The sequence below is a fragment of the Lepisma saccharinum genome, chromosome 12, assembly GCF_977018435.1.
Source record: "Lepisma saccharinum chromosome 12, izLepSacc3.1, whole genome shotgun sequence".
NCBI classification, from domain to species: Eukaryota; Metazoa; Arthropoda; class Insecta; order Zygentoma; family Lepismatidae; genus Lepisma; species Lepisma saccharinum.
The window spans coordinates 45,275,501-45,296,261 of record NC_139240.1 but is presented as its reverse complement, the minus strand read 5'-3'; positions in this window follow the sequence as shown (position 1 = coordinate 45,296,261).

The following is a 20,761-nucleotide window of genomic DNA, read 5'->3' as shown; positions in this document are numbered from 1 at the left end:
TTTGTAAAGGTGTACTTCAGTCTGTGCAACCAGCCCTTCCCATTTGTGAACAATATACTGGGGAAATCCCCCGTCCTTCACTGTTGTCATTGCACTACAACCCCATCGTGATTTAGTATTAGGATATCGCGTAGTGAATAACTGTTTACAAGCATCGCCCAAACCATAGATTCTCCCCCAAAACCTTTCCCTGCCTTCTTCTTTCTTTTCCTAGCTCTCAGCATGCGGTTTTCTTGGAAGACTGGCCGATTGTGAAAGAAAAAAGGGACGGCGGAGGAGTGTGGAGGGGGCGGGGTTGAGCGCGAGCGGTACAGAGGGGGAAACGGCTAGCGCGACCAGCTTAGAAAAGTCGAAGTTAAAATTTACATACATTGCTCTGTACGTCGACAAACTACAGACATTCTAAAGAAAATTATGTAAGATCAGTTTCATTTCTTTGCTGTAGAAGAACAGTTGAAGCTTTCTTGCGCTTTAAAATGTTGATTTAAGTTATTACATACAATTGGCGAGCAAGTGAATTTTACGAAATTGAGATAAGGAAAACTACGTAATAAATAATATATTTAAAAAAAGGCTGCGCGACATAACTAACTTCATATTTGATCTTTAACTCAGTAAAATTTAAATGCCACACACTTGACTGTTCGAGCACAGAACGTCGACGCAAGAACCTATTTTTTTAGGTATCGTCACCAGCGGTGATACGGGCTCTTAAGTGTGTTATTCACATTTCAAAACCGTCTAACTCCTCTGCCGGACCCTGTACTTGCTGGAACACAACTTACCAGTTTCCTCTGAACTCCTTGTATGATGCAAATAGTTTTGTGAGCAAGATCTCTTTAGAATTTTTCTGCAATCAGCCTCCTCTGTTTTGAAACAGGAGATACTTTGAAAACAGAACAGACTTCATACACCACCTTCTTGTTGTGGCACAAAGACATCCTTTCCATTCTGGCTTCTATGTGAGCCGCTTTCTACAGAGATGAAAATTTTACTGTAACATGGGCATATTGATTTACCTGGTACAAGACTTACTTGACACTTCTTTTGTTTTGCCATGTGATGCAATTTGTTTGATTGATCGATTTAAAATTTTTGGGTGCATTATTTTGCATCCTTCATTTTATATGGGGAAATATTGCTTGATCTAATTTCAACAATTAACTTACTTATCTTTTTCTGTGAACGGCATTTCAGAAGATCACAGTGTTCTTAACCAAATAAAAAATTATATTTAAGAAAAACATTTTTGATTGGCATTCGCATATTGTCTCTAAGTCATCTATCTGTAACCTCGATCTAAGAAGTGTTTTATCATTTTCACTAAATTGTTTAAGATTAATTGCATAATTACCAAAAGTGTCTGTGACAGTTGTCTCCAGTTAAAAATCCGGCAGAACCCTCCATTTCTAGTCACAAATAACAAACATTCACAAGTCTGTACCTCTCAGCACGTTAGGCAAAGGAAGAATGACAGAAAGGATTATTCACGCACATATCAATTTGACTTGCCTCAAATTCTATCAAACACCACCAACTAGGTGTGGGTACCAAATAAATCAATTCCTTTGCAATGAGATTTTGCAGATCTTAAATTGTCATATCTTGTAATTTCAATTTCTGGTAAGTCAAGTAATAATATCCTATGTTACTATATCTTCTGAGGCTTTTTTAATCCAACTTTAAAAAAGAAAAAGAAAACATTTTCTAGCTTTACATGTAGCTTAACCTTACTTTGCAACATCACAAATTAGGTCACATACGTTACTCATATTGACCAAAACAAGTTGAATCTAAAAGTTGAGATTTTTACTGAGAGTTAGGTACATGCATGGCTTCCTTTATGCCAAATTTCAAAATTTTTAAAGGGGACCCATCTGAGATAATTAACCCCAAACACAGTCAAAATTCCATGAAAGGCCATGCTGTAAAAAAGGGGTGCTATTATAAAAGCTGATATTATATTTACAGACACCCTGCAGGTAGGTATACACATTAATAAAAATTCAAGTCTTAAACTAAACTCCTTCATTAAAAAAATTGGGCTGAAAAATGCAAAATTTTTAACTTGTTACCCAAATTTCCACCATAAGTTTCGTACTTAGGATGCAATTTTAAGCAAAACATACTTGAATATCACAGAAAGTATGCTTTATTAGCTACAAAATGAATTTTGTTTCAGATCTCTAGTTCTAACGGGGGGTTTCCATAAACTGCTACATGAGCAAATAAAAGCCATGCTCCATGTTGGAAAAATTGTTGCCTCAGGAGAACTAAAGACAATATTTTTTTTTCCACATGCAACCAATTATTTTAAAATTCGTTGATTTGATATGGAATGACCCACTGTGCTTTGGACTCAGACTGTAGGATGGCATGGGTTCAAGTCCACCTGGGTCCTCGACCTGTGTATAGGACCGGTGGCAACCCACCATCGTGAGGAAATTGGGGAGCTAAGAGGGAGTAGTGTGACCCGGTCTCGGAAATCTCCTATAATGACTGGGAGGGGGTCAACGTACTGACCCCATGTCACTCCAATATCGGTCAAGATCTCCACACCTCTAGATAGGATTCTGGCAGTCAAGCCGTTATTTATTATTAGTAGTAGTAGTGGTACAAGTATATAACAATGTAAATTCACTATAATGTAAGAAATAGCAAAATTCCTTGACATTCTTTACTGGTAGAGACCCTGTAATATTTAATTTCAAGAGAGCATTTATTAGTGTTTCAAGTTTTAAAAATTAGTTACATGGTGTCACTGTTCTCATAGTGTGTGTTTTATTTTATAAGCATTGTGGGGAGTTCACCAGGCCTGAAGCTACAAGAGGAACTGGTAGACCAAGGCGAACATGGATGGACCATATTGAGAATGGAAAAAACAAAACAAAAACCTATGGATAATAATGGAGGATGCTGCAGAACAAGAATATTAATTCAAAGTGAAACAATGGACATGAAATAGTCATAAGGAATGGGAATACATGTACTTAGTATAATTCCATGACACCTTGAACTTCAGACATTGTAAAACTGCAAAATGTTATTTACTTACCTGTAATATGTTCAGAATTTTGTATGCTCCATTTTCATGTAAATTGGTACATTCGAGAGAGGTCAAGTCTCATTTTGGCAATGATCGAGCCTGTTGGTAAAGTGAAAGGAAATGTTTGGGATAGCATTCTGAACATTCCTTTTCGATATACCAACATTATACTTTAACTCTTACAAATGCATCACTTTATGTGAAGGGAAGCACTTTGGTTGCTCACATCTTGCATGTCTGTTGAATTTGCTAATCAAGTTCACCCACATTACTGCAGTCTCTTATTATCAATATTTGGCCATCAATATTTGGCCAACAGTGTTCAGTAGGGGGGGGGGGGGGAGGTTAAAAAATTTCTTATGTTGAGGGTTTTTTGGGCCAAAAACTGACCAAAATAAGTAAAAAATGCTAAATTTAAACAATTTTCTTACTATATAAGTCTAATATTTTATTAATTTTTTAAGATTTTTTAAATTTAAGTCTACAATTTTCTATTTCAAAACAATAATACAAATTGTATATTTGCAACATATTTTATTAGTTATGAAAATAGATACAATAGAGAATACCAAATGTTTTCCTTCAATCAGATATACTCACTAAGTACGAATAACCTGCATGGATATCTGCAACCACTAAGCTGATCGGAGAAAACTTTGTGTTTCTTCCAGATTTGGAATCTTGCTCTTCGAAAATCCACTGATGCTTCCACCTGAAAAATAAAATTTTTGATCAGTTACTAGAAATTAAAACATTTCGACAAATTAAAGCAATCAGAAAAAGGTTCCCTACAGATTGTGCATGTAACATCACAAATTAAATTATGAAAAACCAAAGGTGCCACTCTCCAAAAATTAACTGACCACCATGAAATATTTCTAAATCCGAAATCATTGAATTGGCATCATAGATCATGAGCACCAACAGAAAGTAGCCAACCTTACTCTAGACCCAGTTACTAGAAGAACATCACAATGGGATAACTACATTCATCCAACATACTAATAGAGAACAAAACAATAATATTTGCAATGAAATTGGAAGCCAAGAAACTTCGGCGAGGTTGGAAACACTGCAATCGGCAATGGTCCATCTGAAAAATATTTTAAGTACTGTGGAAGGTGCAATTTTTTTTTTTCCAGAATCTTCAACAAAAGTGTGATTGTTACATGGGAAGTGTTAACTTGCACAGTCATACACATGCTTTCTGATTGTCTCAGAGCAATTGGTAAAATGCTTGAGTTGGAGCTTTGTTTTCTTTCAATGTGGGTTCAAATTCATAACTCTCTCTCAGTCTTAATTACTATGCTAAAGAAAAAAAAGAGTTATATTTAAGGTACAAATCATATTGTATTTTTAGCTGCTGGTTTATTTCTTTCTGGTGCTCAATTTAACCCTTTCCGATGAGCAACAGGCATATATTATTCCATTGTGAATTAACAATGGGCTATAATTGCACCACGTCTCTTGTGGATGTGTGTTGAAACCACCTCTTTCAAATTTCAATCGCTAGATGTTATGTTTTCTACGTTGCTGAATTTTACTTGCACTCGTGTCAAATTAAGTTGCGCTTTTGTTTATAATCTTGAAAATAGCATTTAATAATTTATAGCCAAATTGTTAAAATTTCTTACAATGATTCCACTTTGAATTTTGCAATTACTGATGATTCCGATTCTAATAGAGTGTTTTTAGACTATTTTTATGAATTAATTTCATATTACCTATTCAAAATATGTTTTCAATAACTTTGATGCAGTGTTATTTCTTTTTTACATTCGAAAATTTATTACAAAAAAAATTCATAAATGAGAAAATTTACAGAGATTTTAGAAAAAAAATGTTAAACATACTTAATATATTTTCTATGACTTTCTGAAAAACAAAAAAAAAAAAAAAAACACTGTCTCCTGGAGAAAACCCAAAATTCGAAGTCCCTTCCGGAAAGGGTTAAATTATATGCAATTGACGAGAAAGAAATCGTATGAAAGATAACATTTATTTCACACCATACTGTGGTTGTCAGATTTAATGTAACAAAATTACAATATGTTTAGAACACTCGGGTTTACACATCAGTTTCCTCAATATACAGTATTTTATCATATAGTAAAAAGAACATACAAGTTATTGACTTTCCTGCAGAAATGACATTTTTTTGTTAAAATACAGAGTTTTCAAATTTATGTATTTTTCCTACTTTTGTGTCCCTTTTCTGTAACTTTTCTAATCATGGCAATGAGGATGCACTGTTTATTTAGTTATTTTCTTATCTATGACCGTTTTCTGCCACTTTTGGCTAATTGTGGGGATGGGGAAGAATAATGAGCAGAGTGGGGAATGGAAAAGCAGGAGGATCCATCTTCTCAACTAGGGAGTCTTTCCTAGTGTTTGTTTTGAGTTCACTTTATGCACAAATCAGCTGATCAAGACTGATACGAACCACCATGTGCCCTCCGTCGGGTATCTAACCTGGGGCCCTTTGAATACAAGGTGACAATTACAATTTCCACTGTGTCTTCGGGGAAGCATTTCCAACAGAAAAACTTACGTAAAGCATTGCTCCACCTGTTTCTCATTTATACCATTAGAAGCATCCCCCAGCTATCTTCAAGGTTTGAGCAAATATCCGCCATCCCCCAAATAACATTCTGTTTAAGTTAAGAAGATTAAATTGCTAAATATCACATTTTTAACTTATTCCCATTTTGTGCAACACGTTCTAGTTAATGTCGATACATGTGATATTCTTCCAATTAATTTTAAAAAGAAGTCTTGTCACATAAATATTTTTCAAATGACAATAAGAGCATCACGGATACGTGTAAGACCTAGTTTTTTGAATTGATATGCCACTTACAAAGGTACTTTATTCTCAAACACTTTATTAAAAATATGTAACTGAAGTAACACTGCTATAAAAATTATACAATGAAGGGAATCATGGTAATAAATAACAATCTATTTTTCAGTACGTACAACTATCATACATGGGCTTCTGAATAGCCATATAGTTGTTTTAAGTTTTTAATACAGAAATAGCGCAAAAGTAGCGAACAGGAGTAGCATAGCGAAGCTACATTTTGGAAGAGTAGCTGTAGTTGTAGCGAAGCTACTTATAAAATGTAGCGTTCTGATCACTGCCTGATTTGAACGGAAAGTTCATGCCTTAAATCGGTCAACCACAGTAGGGTGTAAAATAATTCTTGTCCCTCTTTTAATCACATATAATTTAGCATCACCATAAGAAAAACTAAAAGAAACTCAGCAGATGAAAACATAATTCAATTTCTACATAAAATTAATTATTACAAACAAATTCTGAAACAAAACTCTCACTTAATTACTACACTTCATGCTCAACAAATCGCAGTGAAAAATAAATTAACACTTTCCATTTTGCAATCACATTTTCGCTGACAATTCTGAAAAATATCAAGTTTTGCAACTTGCACAGTAATTCACAAAGTTTTGTTACTTATACTTTGTCTCAACTATTCATAATTATGCACCTCTGTGTTCATACTTGACAGCGATTTCCTTCAAGTGGACCATTACCGATTACAGTGTTTCCAACCTCACCAAAGTTCCTTGGCTTCCAATTTGAACATGTAGAATCGCAAATATTCTCTAACAATATTCCACATGTTTTAAGTTTTACATTTTGTTCTCTATTAATATGTTGGATGAATATAGTTTCTGATTTCACGTTATAAGAAAGAATTTAAATCTTATGCCACTGTGATTTTCATCTAGTAAAGGGGCCTATAGTAAGGTTGGTGCTCAAGAGCTGTTGCCACATTAACAATTTCTGGACTTGGACATATTTCAGAGCAGTCAGTAAACTTTTGGAGAAGTGTACAAAGGCAAGGAAAGATACTGCATATTCATTTCGTAATATCTTTCAACAAGGAAGAAATATTCCGCAAGGTATTATCCTTGCATTCAATCTTATTTGGCAAAATGGAAAATAATTCTTGACTAAAGAACCACAGAGTTGATGTTGAACAGGTCATGTTAAAGGATTGTCTGTAACTCGGGAAAAGAAAAAAAAGCCTCCCTGTGGAGAAAGTATATCAATATGTTGTCAACACAATCTCAAACCTCTCCCGTGACCCCATTATGCTAATTGATAACATGTTCTGTTCAACAACTTGGTGGTTAACACTGCAAAATTTGGCACTGGTGTACGAGAGGGATTGTACTGCATAAAACCAATCACCCAGTAAGATAACAAAGCTTGAAACCATAAGTATAGAGCAGTGGCGTGCGGTGACATTTAGACCAGGGTACACAACATGGGCCCACTGAAGGGAGGGGTTAGGGGAGTCAGACCCCCCAGTCCATCGTGCTATACAGAAAATTACTTTTTCCAAAATTATGTAATCAAAAATTTATCATCCTTGCATCATTTTTAAATAACAGGAATCACTTTTTGGAACGGCACAGCAGCATTTATCACTCCTTGCACCCTTTTGTAAGATCTTCATTCATCCCGCACAAAAGTTGTTGCTTGAGAATACCATATTTTAATTATTTTTTTTACGAGGAACATGTCCTGAAGATTAAGGGGAGCAGAAGTTATTTAAAGCTTCCTTTGTGCACACGGAAACTAATTGAAGCTAGTTTAAAATAGGATGTCAATTATTGAAGCATTAACGAGGAAACTTAGGAATCTCTGATATAATCTTAAACGCTACCAGAGAGATCCAAATGTAACGAGGTAAGATATATGTATGATCTTTTATTTTTTATATTCGCAAATATATTCTGACGTAGCCACGTACAGTCCAACAATTGACTTCGATTAATTCCTTCATGCAGTGCAATGAACATTGAACGCGAACGAACTGTCATAATGATTTTTCGTGCTTTCGTATAGCATGTGATAAATTTGATAAATGTCAGTATCCACCGTATCCTCTACTATTTGACACATCTTTCTCAGAGGAAACCAACGAACAAGGCCAACAATAAAGTTTCCGCTTTTTCCACAATGCCAGTTAACTGTATAGTTCTATTTTTTTTTTCTGAAAATGCGTAACATACTGCTTACCATCATTCATAACTCCTGCTTGAAACAAGTCCTGCAAATCAGGAACTCACACACCTACCATTTCGGATTGTTTGCACTTTTATTATTATTATGCCGATAATCCTATCTTCAGAATTGTCATCAATAACGCCCGAATCCTCTCCTCCTCCCCATTCACTAAACTGACAAACAAGCAAATAATGTGAACCAAACAGTTGCTGCAAATTTCACACCACAGCCCACGGTAACAAACAAGTGTCTGCCGACCCGAAAACAGCGCGACCTTGTGGATGAATGGCTCGGAGTTGCCAGTCGATGAAATATTTTGTAGAAAAAAGATAATCAAGCTCACGAGAAAAATGCGTCTCCATACAATGGTATTGATCCCAGCACAGTTCAAAAGCTAAAAAAGAAATGTTGGGCACAATATACCATCCATATACACCACATTTTTAAATGTCTTGGAGGGGGGCTCATTATCGAATCCCATAGTAGCATTGTGTTTACTTATGTTTTTTTGTTTTTCTATTCATTCATATTGTCGGGTCAACTCAACACCCATCCATCAACTTATAGGCTGAAATGCAAATGAACTTAAATAAAATGTTGATCTCTGGAATGGGATAAGCAGATACTCTGAGTATTGTGTGAAACTTTCAAATTGTTCACATAATTTCCCCCCGAGACAGTAACAACGCCAAAAAGGGGTTCACGCGCAAAACTCAATCCTCAGTCTGTCAGTCCATTCTGCTATCCTCGGCTCCCTAACGCAAAAACCTTGCTAGTGTAATTTTAACCTCACATAAATATTTTATATCTGATAGTTTTCCCGTATATTCTACCACAAAATATCCTTGCCCTCCTCTTAGCAATCATTTTTTTTATTGCAATCGAGCACAGTGATCTACCTACGCGTGACTGCTAAATGTGAGTAAGCTAAACATTCCAGAAGGAAATATATGTTGACTACTGCCAACACTGCAAACGCTGCCAAAATCATTGGTACCCTGGCTTCCCAGACCTCTGTGCTTTGAACAGGGAAACGCAGGATGAGGCGAGCGCGGGCAGACCAAAACATATGGTCGGGGCTGATCTGAGCCAATGGGGTTGCCTTCCGAAATTCTACGGTACTCAAGAGAAGCGGCTGCGTTTGCTCTTGGAAATCTGCAGAAAAGCGGATCAGGTATGGGATCGGGTGGGTCGCCGAAGGCACTTCGGGATCGTTCGGGACTGCATCCAGGAAGGCCAGATGGTGCAGACGACACAAGGCAGTCAGCAGCGTGTTCGTGTGGAAATCTGAATTTCTTCAGTGGAAGTTCGGAACGATAATTGTCGAATTTTTATGTTCAGGGAAGGCGAATAAAATATTTATTATTTTCTTATTGTGTTGTGCACCCAGAATGCACGCCGCTGGTATAGAGCAGGTGCGGCTCGTGCATTATTTTCCAGGGGGTTCACCGAAGTCATATGACACATATTTAGTTTCCGCAAATATACTTTCTTTGCGAAACAAAGGGATCGGGGGGAGGAGGCTTAAAAGATTGGTACATGTTTCTATGAAAGAAATTTCAGGTTTTATTAGAAAATGATGGACGTCCTCAGGATTTGTTCCAGGGATGGGAAGCAAGATCATTTTTTTCCAGGGTGGAACAAACGAGGCACATTTTTCCCTGTAATAATGTTGTTCTCTCAATAAAGCACTCCTTCAGTCCCTGTAATGCCTCTATAATAATTATCATAAATTATTGTGACTGAAATGAAATTATAGGTGGATAATAAATAGTTTTAGGTTGACATTAATTTTCCAGGTGGGTGTAGCCCCTTTTCCCCTTCGGATGTCCATGCCTTCAATTATAAAATGACTAATTACAATGGTCCTACAATTATTAAATAGAAATGACAACCAATGGCATGTGCGTACTAGAAACCTGAGACCCTTTCATTGAAACGCTACAGCATTTTTATTTCTTTCTTCAAATTTGGAATTGGTCAACCAGCACACACATTATCTATAATTTTCTTTCAACATACGAGAAAGTTTGTTTCCGTTAATTGTATGCATTTTATTTTCCTGTAGTTTACGGTTATTACAAGCACAAGAAAACAGTTTTTCTTTGTGACGTTTCAGGAAAATACACTCTCCTTTCATCAGACATTCAGATGTGGAAACCACAGGAATATATAATATAAGTTGTTCATGTTCAAAGGATTATGTGGGACAAACAGAAGGAAAATGGCAATAAGATGGCAAGAACACGATTTGGACATTATAAATCTAAACCCAAGAACAGGTTTGTCAACTCATATCATCGAAGAGAAGCATTTGATTAAAAAGAGAAGGGTTTTAAAAAGATTAACGGGAAACACAGAGTTGAATGTCTGGGAAGCTTCGTTCATTGCAGAAGAACACTGGAATAAATTAAATAATGAAAATGGTAACATAAATCCAGTATGGAGTTTTCTTTTTCACAAATGGAGTAATCCACCATCTTTAAAATTTAATGTAACAGAAAACATCAAGAGACTTTGTGAAAATAATGATGAATTTGAATTACCTGATGATATTTGGGATTCATAATTTTAAAAAAGCCTGAAATAATAATAAAACAGACTGCTTCTTTTCACAGTTACATTGCTATATTACAACAATGTAACATTGACAACATCCATTATATAATGGATTCTTTTTGTTTAAAAATTACTAACCATTGTTATAACTGTATCTTTAGTCAAAATGAAAATAAATGTCTGATGAAAGGAGCGTGTGTTCTCCTGAAATGTCACAAAGAAAAACTGTTTTCTTGTGCTTGTAATAAGCGTAAACTACAGGAAAATAATTCTATAATGCAAGCAATGCGTACATACAAGAAAAACTAGTATGCATTTTAGTGGCCACTTCTTACCTGCGCAGACAGCAACACCTACATTGCATCAAATGACGTAACGTAGTCCATCCTTTGGAGCATCAATACTTTGCAACAACTATCCAAGCACTTCGAAAACTTACAAACTTGAAACTTTGACACCGACAGGGTTTGTCACGTCTTCCTTTCTTGTCTAAGATCGCGCCATTCTTTTACTTTCACATATCTGAAGTGTTTCCATCTTTAAGGAAAAAGTCTGAATGCATGCACGAGTTATTTTAGTAATGTATTTATTTTATTTTAATTCATCGTATATAATTCCAGTTTTCATTCATTTCTACTCATCCTTCTCTGCCACAATTTTGCATTTATGCCAAGAAGTTTGGCACAAAAGTTATTCAACAGAGAAGATTGAATATGTAACGAATGCGCTTCAAACTTGAACCTCACAGGGCAACACTTGAAGGGAGAAACCAGCTCGGTCTCACTCACAGCGAGGACGGTGCCTTCCGGCTTCTGCTGCACCTTCTGAGAGAGCACGAACTGCGCATGACTGTTGGCTGGAGATCGAGGGTTCTCAGTATCCTCTGCCATGTATTTTGCCCATATAGCTACCCCGACCTTCTGCCTGCCGCCCAAACCTTCACTATGGAAGGAGCTCTCCTGTGTGGGTTCGGCTGAGGGCCTGCACGAGGGTGGCCGACTCGTGGTTTCTCTTTCTCAACAAAAGAATTTGCCGTGTTACGGACACAAACACATGACTTCTTGTGTAGATATTTTAGTGAAAAATTGTCAAAAGGAAAAGACATTGTTTATTGTCAATTCTCGAGGTAAATGCCGTATATTACTGGGGGTTCACTGATCCTGTGCGTTATAGGGCCAACCGCATCTGGTATAGAGTTATTCAGAAAGAATGGTGCAAACATGACTCTGATGATCATACTTAAATTGAGATCCTACAACCTTCGTTGTGTGAGTTGACGGAACAACTCTTACATGCGCATTGTAAGTATTTGATGGGGCACTGTTGGTCAAATGAACTTACTGTATTTCATTGCATCAGATAATGAAACCAAAAATAGCAGTGCAGAATCTTCGGACACAGAAGATTAAATTTTGTTCTGCACTTTGCAACACAGTAGCAGATTTTCTGGACTGTAATATTTTGAGTATAATAAAAGTAAAATAAAGTGCTCCCTTGTGCTTAGCACCTAGTCATGAAGGCATATGGGGGTGTGGGGGTAATGCCCCACACTTTCTTGATCCTGTCATGAGTGGGGGTGATGTGCTCAGCATCACGCCCCTGACCACCTTTACCCCCCAGGGTTTCCCCCAGGTACCCATGTCATTCGACGCTGGGTGGGTGCCGGGGCTGCTTCCGTTAGAAAAGTTCCCGGATTTGAACCATCGGGGGATCGAACCCGGGACCTTTAGCATGGTAGTCAGATGTTACCGACTGAGCCACCGTGGCCACACATTTTGAGTATAATACAAAAATCAATAACGACTACCTGGTAATGTGTTAACTTTTTTCTCAGACTAGAAAAATGTTTGCTAAACTGTCAAAGAAATTATGTGCATTGATTTGTACTATTTAATTTATTTGAACATATATTAATTAGTATTTTGTGAATTCTAATCTTGCACTACAGACAGTTTAGTAATAAATGTACACTGGTACAGTTTTTTCAATAAAGCTTCACATAATGGTTGCACCCAAACTTTTTTTGTAAAAAAAAATTGCATAAAATCTGTGATGATTATGAGGTGAAACACTGTATGTGAAGATGGCATTTCAGCATTGTACAAGCTTTTAAGTCCACTTTATGCACAGGTAAGCTAATCAGGACTGGACCTACAACTTAAAGTAGGGATCCCACTCAACCTGTGCCTCCACCAGGTTCCAAACCCACGACCCGTACATTACAAGGTGATGACGTTCCCATGCCACCGGGAGCTCCAGTACATCAATTCCTGGGACATTCGACCTGCTTTACCAATTTGAAATTAGTTACTATGCAGTGTACTCTTGCGCTGCACTGTCATGACAGCCCCTATTGGCTTCTGCTTCTTTGATGTTGCTATTGTACACAGAGTGCCACTAGCAGTTGTAATCTATACATGCACAGACAAGAACTTCAGTCTGTGAATAGCCAGTTTATAATTGAAGGGCTCGGGAGTAAAACACAGTAAGTGACATTTTGGTCATTATTGAGTTACAAAGTACTTCATGCAGTCCAACAGTACTCGTATGGTTTTGTTTCGTCAATACATAACAGAGATAAACGTGTTTTAAGTTATGGTATCTACAAGTTGTTCCGTGTAAAGTATGGTAAGTAGCAAAGATGGCGGCAAAAGCGTGGTTGTCTCAGAAAGTTCCGAGTATTTAGGCTACAGCGAAGATGAGAATGAGCTAGAATGTATATATGATTCACATAAAGATCCGGAATATGTACCACTGAAAAACAATGAGGAGAACACACATGCAGAGCTGAGTAAAACTGTTCATGGCCAAATATATTATATTTCATGTAAAATGTAGTATCTACTGTAGATACCATTGTTTACATGCAGCAGTGCTCATGATGGTATTTTTGCAATACATTTTACACTCGTACCTGGATGTGAACTGCAATCTAGTAGAGAAGCATATACTTTTCTTATACTAGATATACATAACTGTAGTCACATAGAAATTTGTTTGATTTTCAATTAGATATGCATATTTAATGCTGCTTTAAGTTACCATGCTTTACGTGCAACATCAAAAATGTATTGTACTTGAGGAACATGTGAAATGATTCTCTGATTGATATCAATGATTCGAACGATTCAAAATGTTTTTTTCTTTTCAAATATTTATTTCGTAAATTTGTAATGCACATTTTAAACATTACATTTTTATGGTTGACCTAATTACCTATTTGTAATTTAATTAACTTTCATATTTATGATATTTGTGACTTTGATGAAAGCAAATTATTTTATTGTTCATATTTAATTGCAATTGTGTGTTTTTCTTGGTTCAAAATTATAACTATTTTAATCGATAAGAGCTAAATTTCAGTGAAATTTATTAAAAACATAAACGCTATGGACATTTCAAATCATTCTTTACAAATACGTAAAGTTAAAGAAAAATATAACAGAAAGCTACAATGGGCATACTTGTTGTCTTTAAAATAGAAAAATCAACCTTATGTATAAATTGCCATTGTACACAATTTGGATAGTCTACTTAACAGCTATGTTTCTCTTTTGTATGTGTTTGGAGAATCACATTCTGGGGTAATAAATAGAGCCTCGATCTCTCTGTGTGTGAGGTAGATATGTGAAGCTGAAGAATCATTCATATACAAATATTTCCTTTCATTCAGAACTTATTTTTTGAAAAACTAATGTAATAAAACACAGAAATATACTTTTCTGATGGTATTCATTTCAATAATAAACAAAACAAAAAAACGTGACAGGAAAACAAAAACTTGTTAGAACAAGTAGCTCGTGTTATTGTGTATTGAATGAAATTATTAAAGGCTTTCATTTCTGTATTACAAATTCTTATGGTTGATATAAAAAGTCTAATGTCAAAATATTATTGAACTAACACCATAAGTCATCTTGAATAAAGCAGTATCTGATCACTCATTTTGATAGTATCAATGCATGTAAAGTATGGTAACTACAACAATTCCTTGAATAACCCTGAAACAAATCTCATGTGGCACCATAGAAAGAAATAATTAGTATGAAATATCATGTCCTGTGATGATAAACATACTCTATGTGATCAAAAATATCCGGACACTCACTGGAATTAGGGTGTGAAGTTCGAAGCATCCTCCATCGGATGCACTGTCAATAAATACCATGTGGGGCTACCCTTGGCCTTGATGACAGCCTCCACTCTCGCAGGCATACAGGCAATCAGGTAGCGAAAGGTATCTTGGGGAATAGCAGCCCATTCTTCGCGGAGTGCCGAGATGAGAAGAGCAGTAGATGTTGGTCGGCATGGTCTGGCACGAAGTCAGTGTTCCAAAACATCCCAGAGATGTTCAATGGGATTCAAATCGGGGCTTTGTACAGACCAGGCCATAAGTGGAGCGTTGTTCTCTTGAAACCACCGTCCCACACAGCCCGCAGTGTGGATGGGTGCATTGTCGTGTTGAAACACGCAATCATCATCCGCAAACTGTTCTTCGATGGTAGGCAGCATGAACGTTTGTAAAATTCAACGTAATGATGTGCCGTGACAGTACCGTGCAAAGCAACGAGTGGACCAAACCCCTTCCAGGAAAAACATGCCCACACTGTCACCCCACCTCCACCCAACTTCACTGTCGGCACAACACAGGATGCTAAATGTCGTTCATGAGGCATTCGCCACACCCACACACGACCATCGGATCGCCACATGGTATAACGCGATTCGTCACTCCACATCACGGATTTCCACTGTTCTAACGACCAGTTGCACCTATCCTTACACCATGCGAGGCAGCGCTTCGCGTTTCGTTGGGTGATGTGCACAGTAACGCTGCTAGGTTTTCATCCTGCCCTGGTTTGGAATTCCTGTGTGATGGTGGCGATCGCTGATTGCCGGTTCTCTCGTACTACCCTAATCAACACTCGGCGGTCTCTGTCAACATGGGCGCTTGGCCAGAACGTTTTACAGTTGTACACGTCCCATTACGTGTCCACTTTCCTATCACATCGGCGACAGTGGACTTGGGGATGTTTAGGAGGGTGGATATCTTGCGTACTGACTTGTTACTAGTGTGGCACCCAATCACTTCACCACGTTCGAAGTCTGTAAGTTCCTTGGACCGACCCATTCTGCTGTCTCATGCACTATGCTGCCTGTAGTGGTCCCTTGCTTGCCTCACCTCGCTGTAGATGGCACCACAGAGTGGCCTACTATGCGCAACACACATTTTGACTGGTGTCCGGATATTTTTGATCACATAGAGTACAAGTGAGTTACATTTGCTGTAAATAGTTTAGTAGTTTATTTTAATTTGTAACTCAGATTTTTTGAAACATCAAACTTTCAATATCTTGAAACCTGCATTTTGTCACTTAACATGTTTGAATCCCGAGCCCTTCCATTTTTATCAATCTTGCTCCTTTCACACCAAGCTTTCTGAATAACTCTATATTTGCACTTTCGCATTTAACAGTGATTATTTGTATCTTTAGGATAATTGTAACAATGAGGCAAAATGATGATTAGATCAATTGAAAAGGGTACGCTCACAAAGAATGCAAATGAACATCCAGGGCAAGACTCAAACCTAGAACTTTTGGTGGAATATGAAATACATGATAAGGGTACATAAAGTTAGAATCCAGGGAAAGTTTAAGAATGTGAGTGTCCTCAATCTAATCATCTACAGTAAGAAAATAAGAGAGCTTTATCGAATGGTATTACATTGACATTTCTCATTAATAACAAGCTGCAAAAGTACAGAAAGCAAAAATACTGAAAAAAATATATACACAATACTTCAAGAGGAACAGCAAAATACAGAAGTCGACTAGAGACCAGAATCAAGAAATATAATTCCGTAACAAGAAAAGTTGAGAATGAATGGAGTAAAACTGGTACCCTTGATCCTCTGTAACCTAGAGAAAGTGAAATATCTTGCATGGTTTATGAAGATGATGTTTATGAACGTTTTCAGTTCATTTTAGCCCTCGGAAATGTTATTGTGAAGTAAAGTACATATGTTGCCTTAGCATGTTACTTTACTGTGAAGCGCAAGTGAATATAACACCCAAACGACTTTCCACAACAGCAGCTATAATTTTGCGTAGTTAGGTTAGGATTGTTAGGTTTGGTACTGATAGCTATTTTTGGCATGTTCTTTCGCTATTTTAGTGTGCATAAAAACAGTTTTTAGTAACAAAAAGCTTCGAAAATACTCCAAAATTGCCGGTTTTAACTTACGTGGGCCATTCTTACATTATATAAAACATTGAATCTGTCTATTAAAAGAAGTTTCGATGTAATTCTCAAAGGGGTACAGTGGGTAAACGGCCCCGTAAATTTTAAAAGAGATGCCAGAAGTGGGGTATGAAACAATTGGGATATGAGAAAAGCAAAGCAACAGAAACTATAAACCACCATGAATTATATCAAGGATTGAGACAATAACAGTGCAGAATCTGTAAGAAAGAATAAAGTGTCTCTGGGACGTTCCTACACATCCAAATAATCTGTACCAGTACAGGTAGTTTTAAAAATGATCTCAGCACAATTTCCTTTGAGAAAGCAGCGTGATGATGATCTTGATCACCACCACTTCTGTGTGCATTGAGGTATGTCCCCCTAATGAAATTCATTAACAATTATGGCTAAAACGGTGCTTTCTAATCCTACCAGGTGTGCTGGTTAATAATTCTTAATTTCGTCGCTGGATGGCGCTGGAAGCAAGGGTTGGTGCACAGTCTCAACTGTTACGCCAGGACAGTACCTGTGAAAATGCCGTGGATGTGCAACCGAGTGCGAGTGATCGTGATATTGGGTTTGTGTGGGAAACAGGTTGACCTTCAGACGAAATAAGGAGCATGTGCGACACGTCCTGCTTTTCTTGTTCAATCAAAAGCAACTTGTTCAATCAGAAGCAAAACACGAGTAAAAGCCATCGTATCCTTGTGGAAACGTACGGTGACAATGTCCTAACGCAAGATGCGTGTGTGCTTTGGTTTCGAAAATTCAAAAGTGGTGATTTCGACTTGAAAGACAAAGATCGCCCAGGCCAGCCAAAAAAATTCCAAGATGCCGAATTGCAAGCACTGTTGGATGAAGACGACACGCAAACGCAACAACAACTGGTAGAGAAGTTAAATGTTGGTCGCCAAACCATATCTGATCATCTTCATGCCATGGGAAAGATCCAGAAGGCAGGAAAATGGGTCCCACATCATCTGAACGACAGGCAAATGGAAAAGCGAAAAACGGTGTGTGAAATGTTGCTTTCTCGGCATGAAAGAAAGTCTTTTTTGCATCGGATAGTAACTAGGGACGAAAAAATGGATCTACTTGGAGAACCCAAAGTGCAAAAAGCCATGGGTTGACCCATGACAACCTTCAACAAGACCGCAAAACTTAATCGCTTCAGAAGGAAGGCAATGCTGTGCATTTGGTGGGATCAGAAGGGTGTGGTGGTCCTCCTCCATAGCGAAGTGGGTTAAGGCGTTCACTCGTCTTGAGATCGTTCGCTGTGGGACGGCGTAGGTTCGAATCCGGCTCTGGTCGGAATTTATTTGGCCTACATATAGGGCCAGTGGCAACCCACCATCGTGAAAAAATTGGGGAGCTCCGAGTGAGTGAGCATAATCCTGTCGCAAAGTCCTACAATGGTTGGGGGTTGGTCGGGCTGACCACCCATCCCCCTAGTCTGGCTGCAGATCTCCACGCTCCCTTGGTGACTTGCGTGGGAGGGAGGCCAGCAGTCGGTAGTTAAGCCTTGGCCCGATATTGGGCTGTTGCGCTACTGGATTATTGGATTAGAAGGGTGTGGTGTACCACGAGCTTCTGAAACCAGGTGAAACAGTGAATGCCGTTCGCTACCGTCAACAACTCATCAATTTGAACCATGCATTGATCGAAAAGCACCCAGATTGGGCGACAAAACACAGAAAAGCGATTTTGCAGCACGACAATGCCTCATCACACACAGCGAAAGGCGGCAGACACACCGTTTCTGCACTTGGCTGGGAATTCTTGCCCCACCTGCCATACTCACCAGACTTAGCCTCTTCGGACTACCACTTGTTTTCATCGATGTCTCACTCACTTTCCCAGCAACACTTCAACAATTACGAAGATGTCAAAATGTGAACAATTTTTCTGGAATGGCATCCACAATTTGACGGCAGATGGGCACAATGTATAGCTAGCGATGGCGCATACTTTGAATAAAGCATTTGTTACCTCTCTCCCCATATACACTTGTTTTCTTTTGGATCTTAAAGAATTATTAACCAACACACCTGGTATGTCCATAAGTGTTTCTTTTGCTTCCCCAGAAATCAGGTAGTCTGTATAATACTAAAGTACCAAGCATAGCACTGACTACTAAAAATTGATTGATTAGGTTTGTTTTTCTGCCTCTTTTGACTAATCGCAAAGATGAGACTGAGTCATATGATGAAATTGATCAAGAAACACTCCCACAGAACACCAGTTTGGGATTAAAACCATGTAACCTTCCATGAAGTCATTCAAATGTTAATCTCCTTTTCCCGTAATACATGCTTGGCTGCATTTTTCGCAGGGGCTTGTATGCTGTCATCCATATTAATTGATTGATTGATTGAGTTGGTATTTTAAATCCATTTTATGTACAGTAAGGCTAATCAGGACTGATTTAAACATACAGTTTAAAGTGGGATCCGAAACACTATGTGCCTACACCGGGTATCGAACCCAGGACCCCCTGATTACAAGGTGACGATGCTATGACTACACCAACAGGGAAGCTACAATTAAGTTGTCCATATGTATTCTCACTTCATTCATTTTCTTTTATCATCATTCATTCCAATCGTTACAATTACCCAAAAGTGGCAGAAAGTAATGTAATATAAACTATATCAATGTACGACACACATGTCAAAAAAAGAGCAGATAATTTTTTACTTGGGACTGGCAACACTGACAAAGCTGTGAGTGCACGGAAGCATGCTTTTGTATTCTGTGCCTGCAACAGAGGTATATTTCTCAGTGTGGAGGTGCATACATGCGAGTAGCCGGTGATTAGATTTCTCAACGCAAAAGGTCTGAGTGCAGCTGACATTCATCGGGAATTGTGTGCCATTTACAGTAATGAGTGAAGGAAAGAAAGGTCAGACAATGGTGCCGTGATTTTCAGGAAGGACGTTCAAATGTTCACGACGAAGAGTGGATCAGCAGGCTTTCAGACGGACGACCTTGTACGTGTTGATGAGAAAGTGCGATCCAATCGCCGTTTCACCATTACTGATCTGGGCAAGGAGTTTACTGAAGTGTCTGATAAAACATTGCACCGAATTGTAACGGACAATCTGGGTTATCGCAAACTATGTGCGAGGTGGGTGCCAAAAATGTTAACAAACACAAAGATGGGGATGACTTCTTTTCTCACATAGTGACTGGAGACAAAACCTGGATATTGTACGTCACTGGTGAGTCGAAGCAGCAATCCATGCAATGGTGTCAATCCGGTTCTCTGAAACCGAAGAAATTCAAGCAAGATCCGTAAAATCATAGAAACCGTGTTTTGGGACCAAAAGGTGTAATCCTCGTGGAATTCCTGGAACCGGGACGAACCATCACAGCAGATGTGTATTGCCAAACACTGTCTAATCTGCAAAGTGCCATCCAAAACCGGCGAAGAGGAATGTTACGGTCTGAAATTCTGCTTATTCATGACAACGTCCGCCCACACACAGCTGTTGCAACAATTCAAAAATTCCGATGGGAACGTTTTTATCACCCACCACACAGTCCCGATCTTGCACCAAGTAATTACTTTCTGTTCCTTCACCTCAAAAAGTGGCTTGCTTCGCAACGTTTCGATTATAGTTAAGTTCTCAAGACATCAGTTCTCGACTGGCTGAGATCCCAGGCGGCAGATTTCTACGCAGAGGGTCTACGTAAACTTGTTCCATGGTACCAAAAATGCTTTGAGCATCATGGTGACTATGTAGAAAAATAGCCAGGCTATGCACTTGTATAGCATCAAAATAAAAATTTTCTCGCTTGATTTTATTTTCTGTAATAACCAATCAGCCCTTTTTTATGACATGCCCCTCGTATATGACAATGAA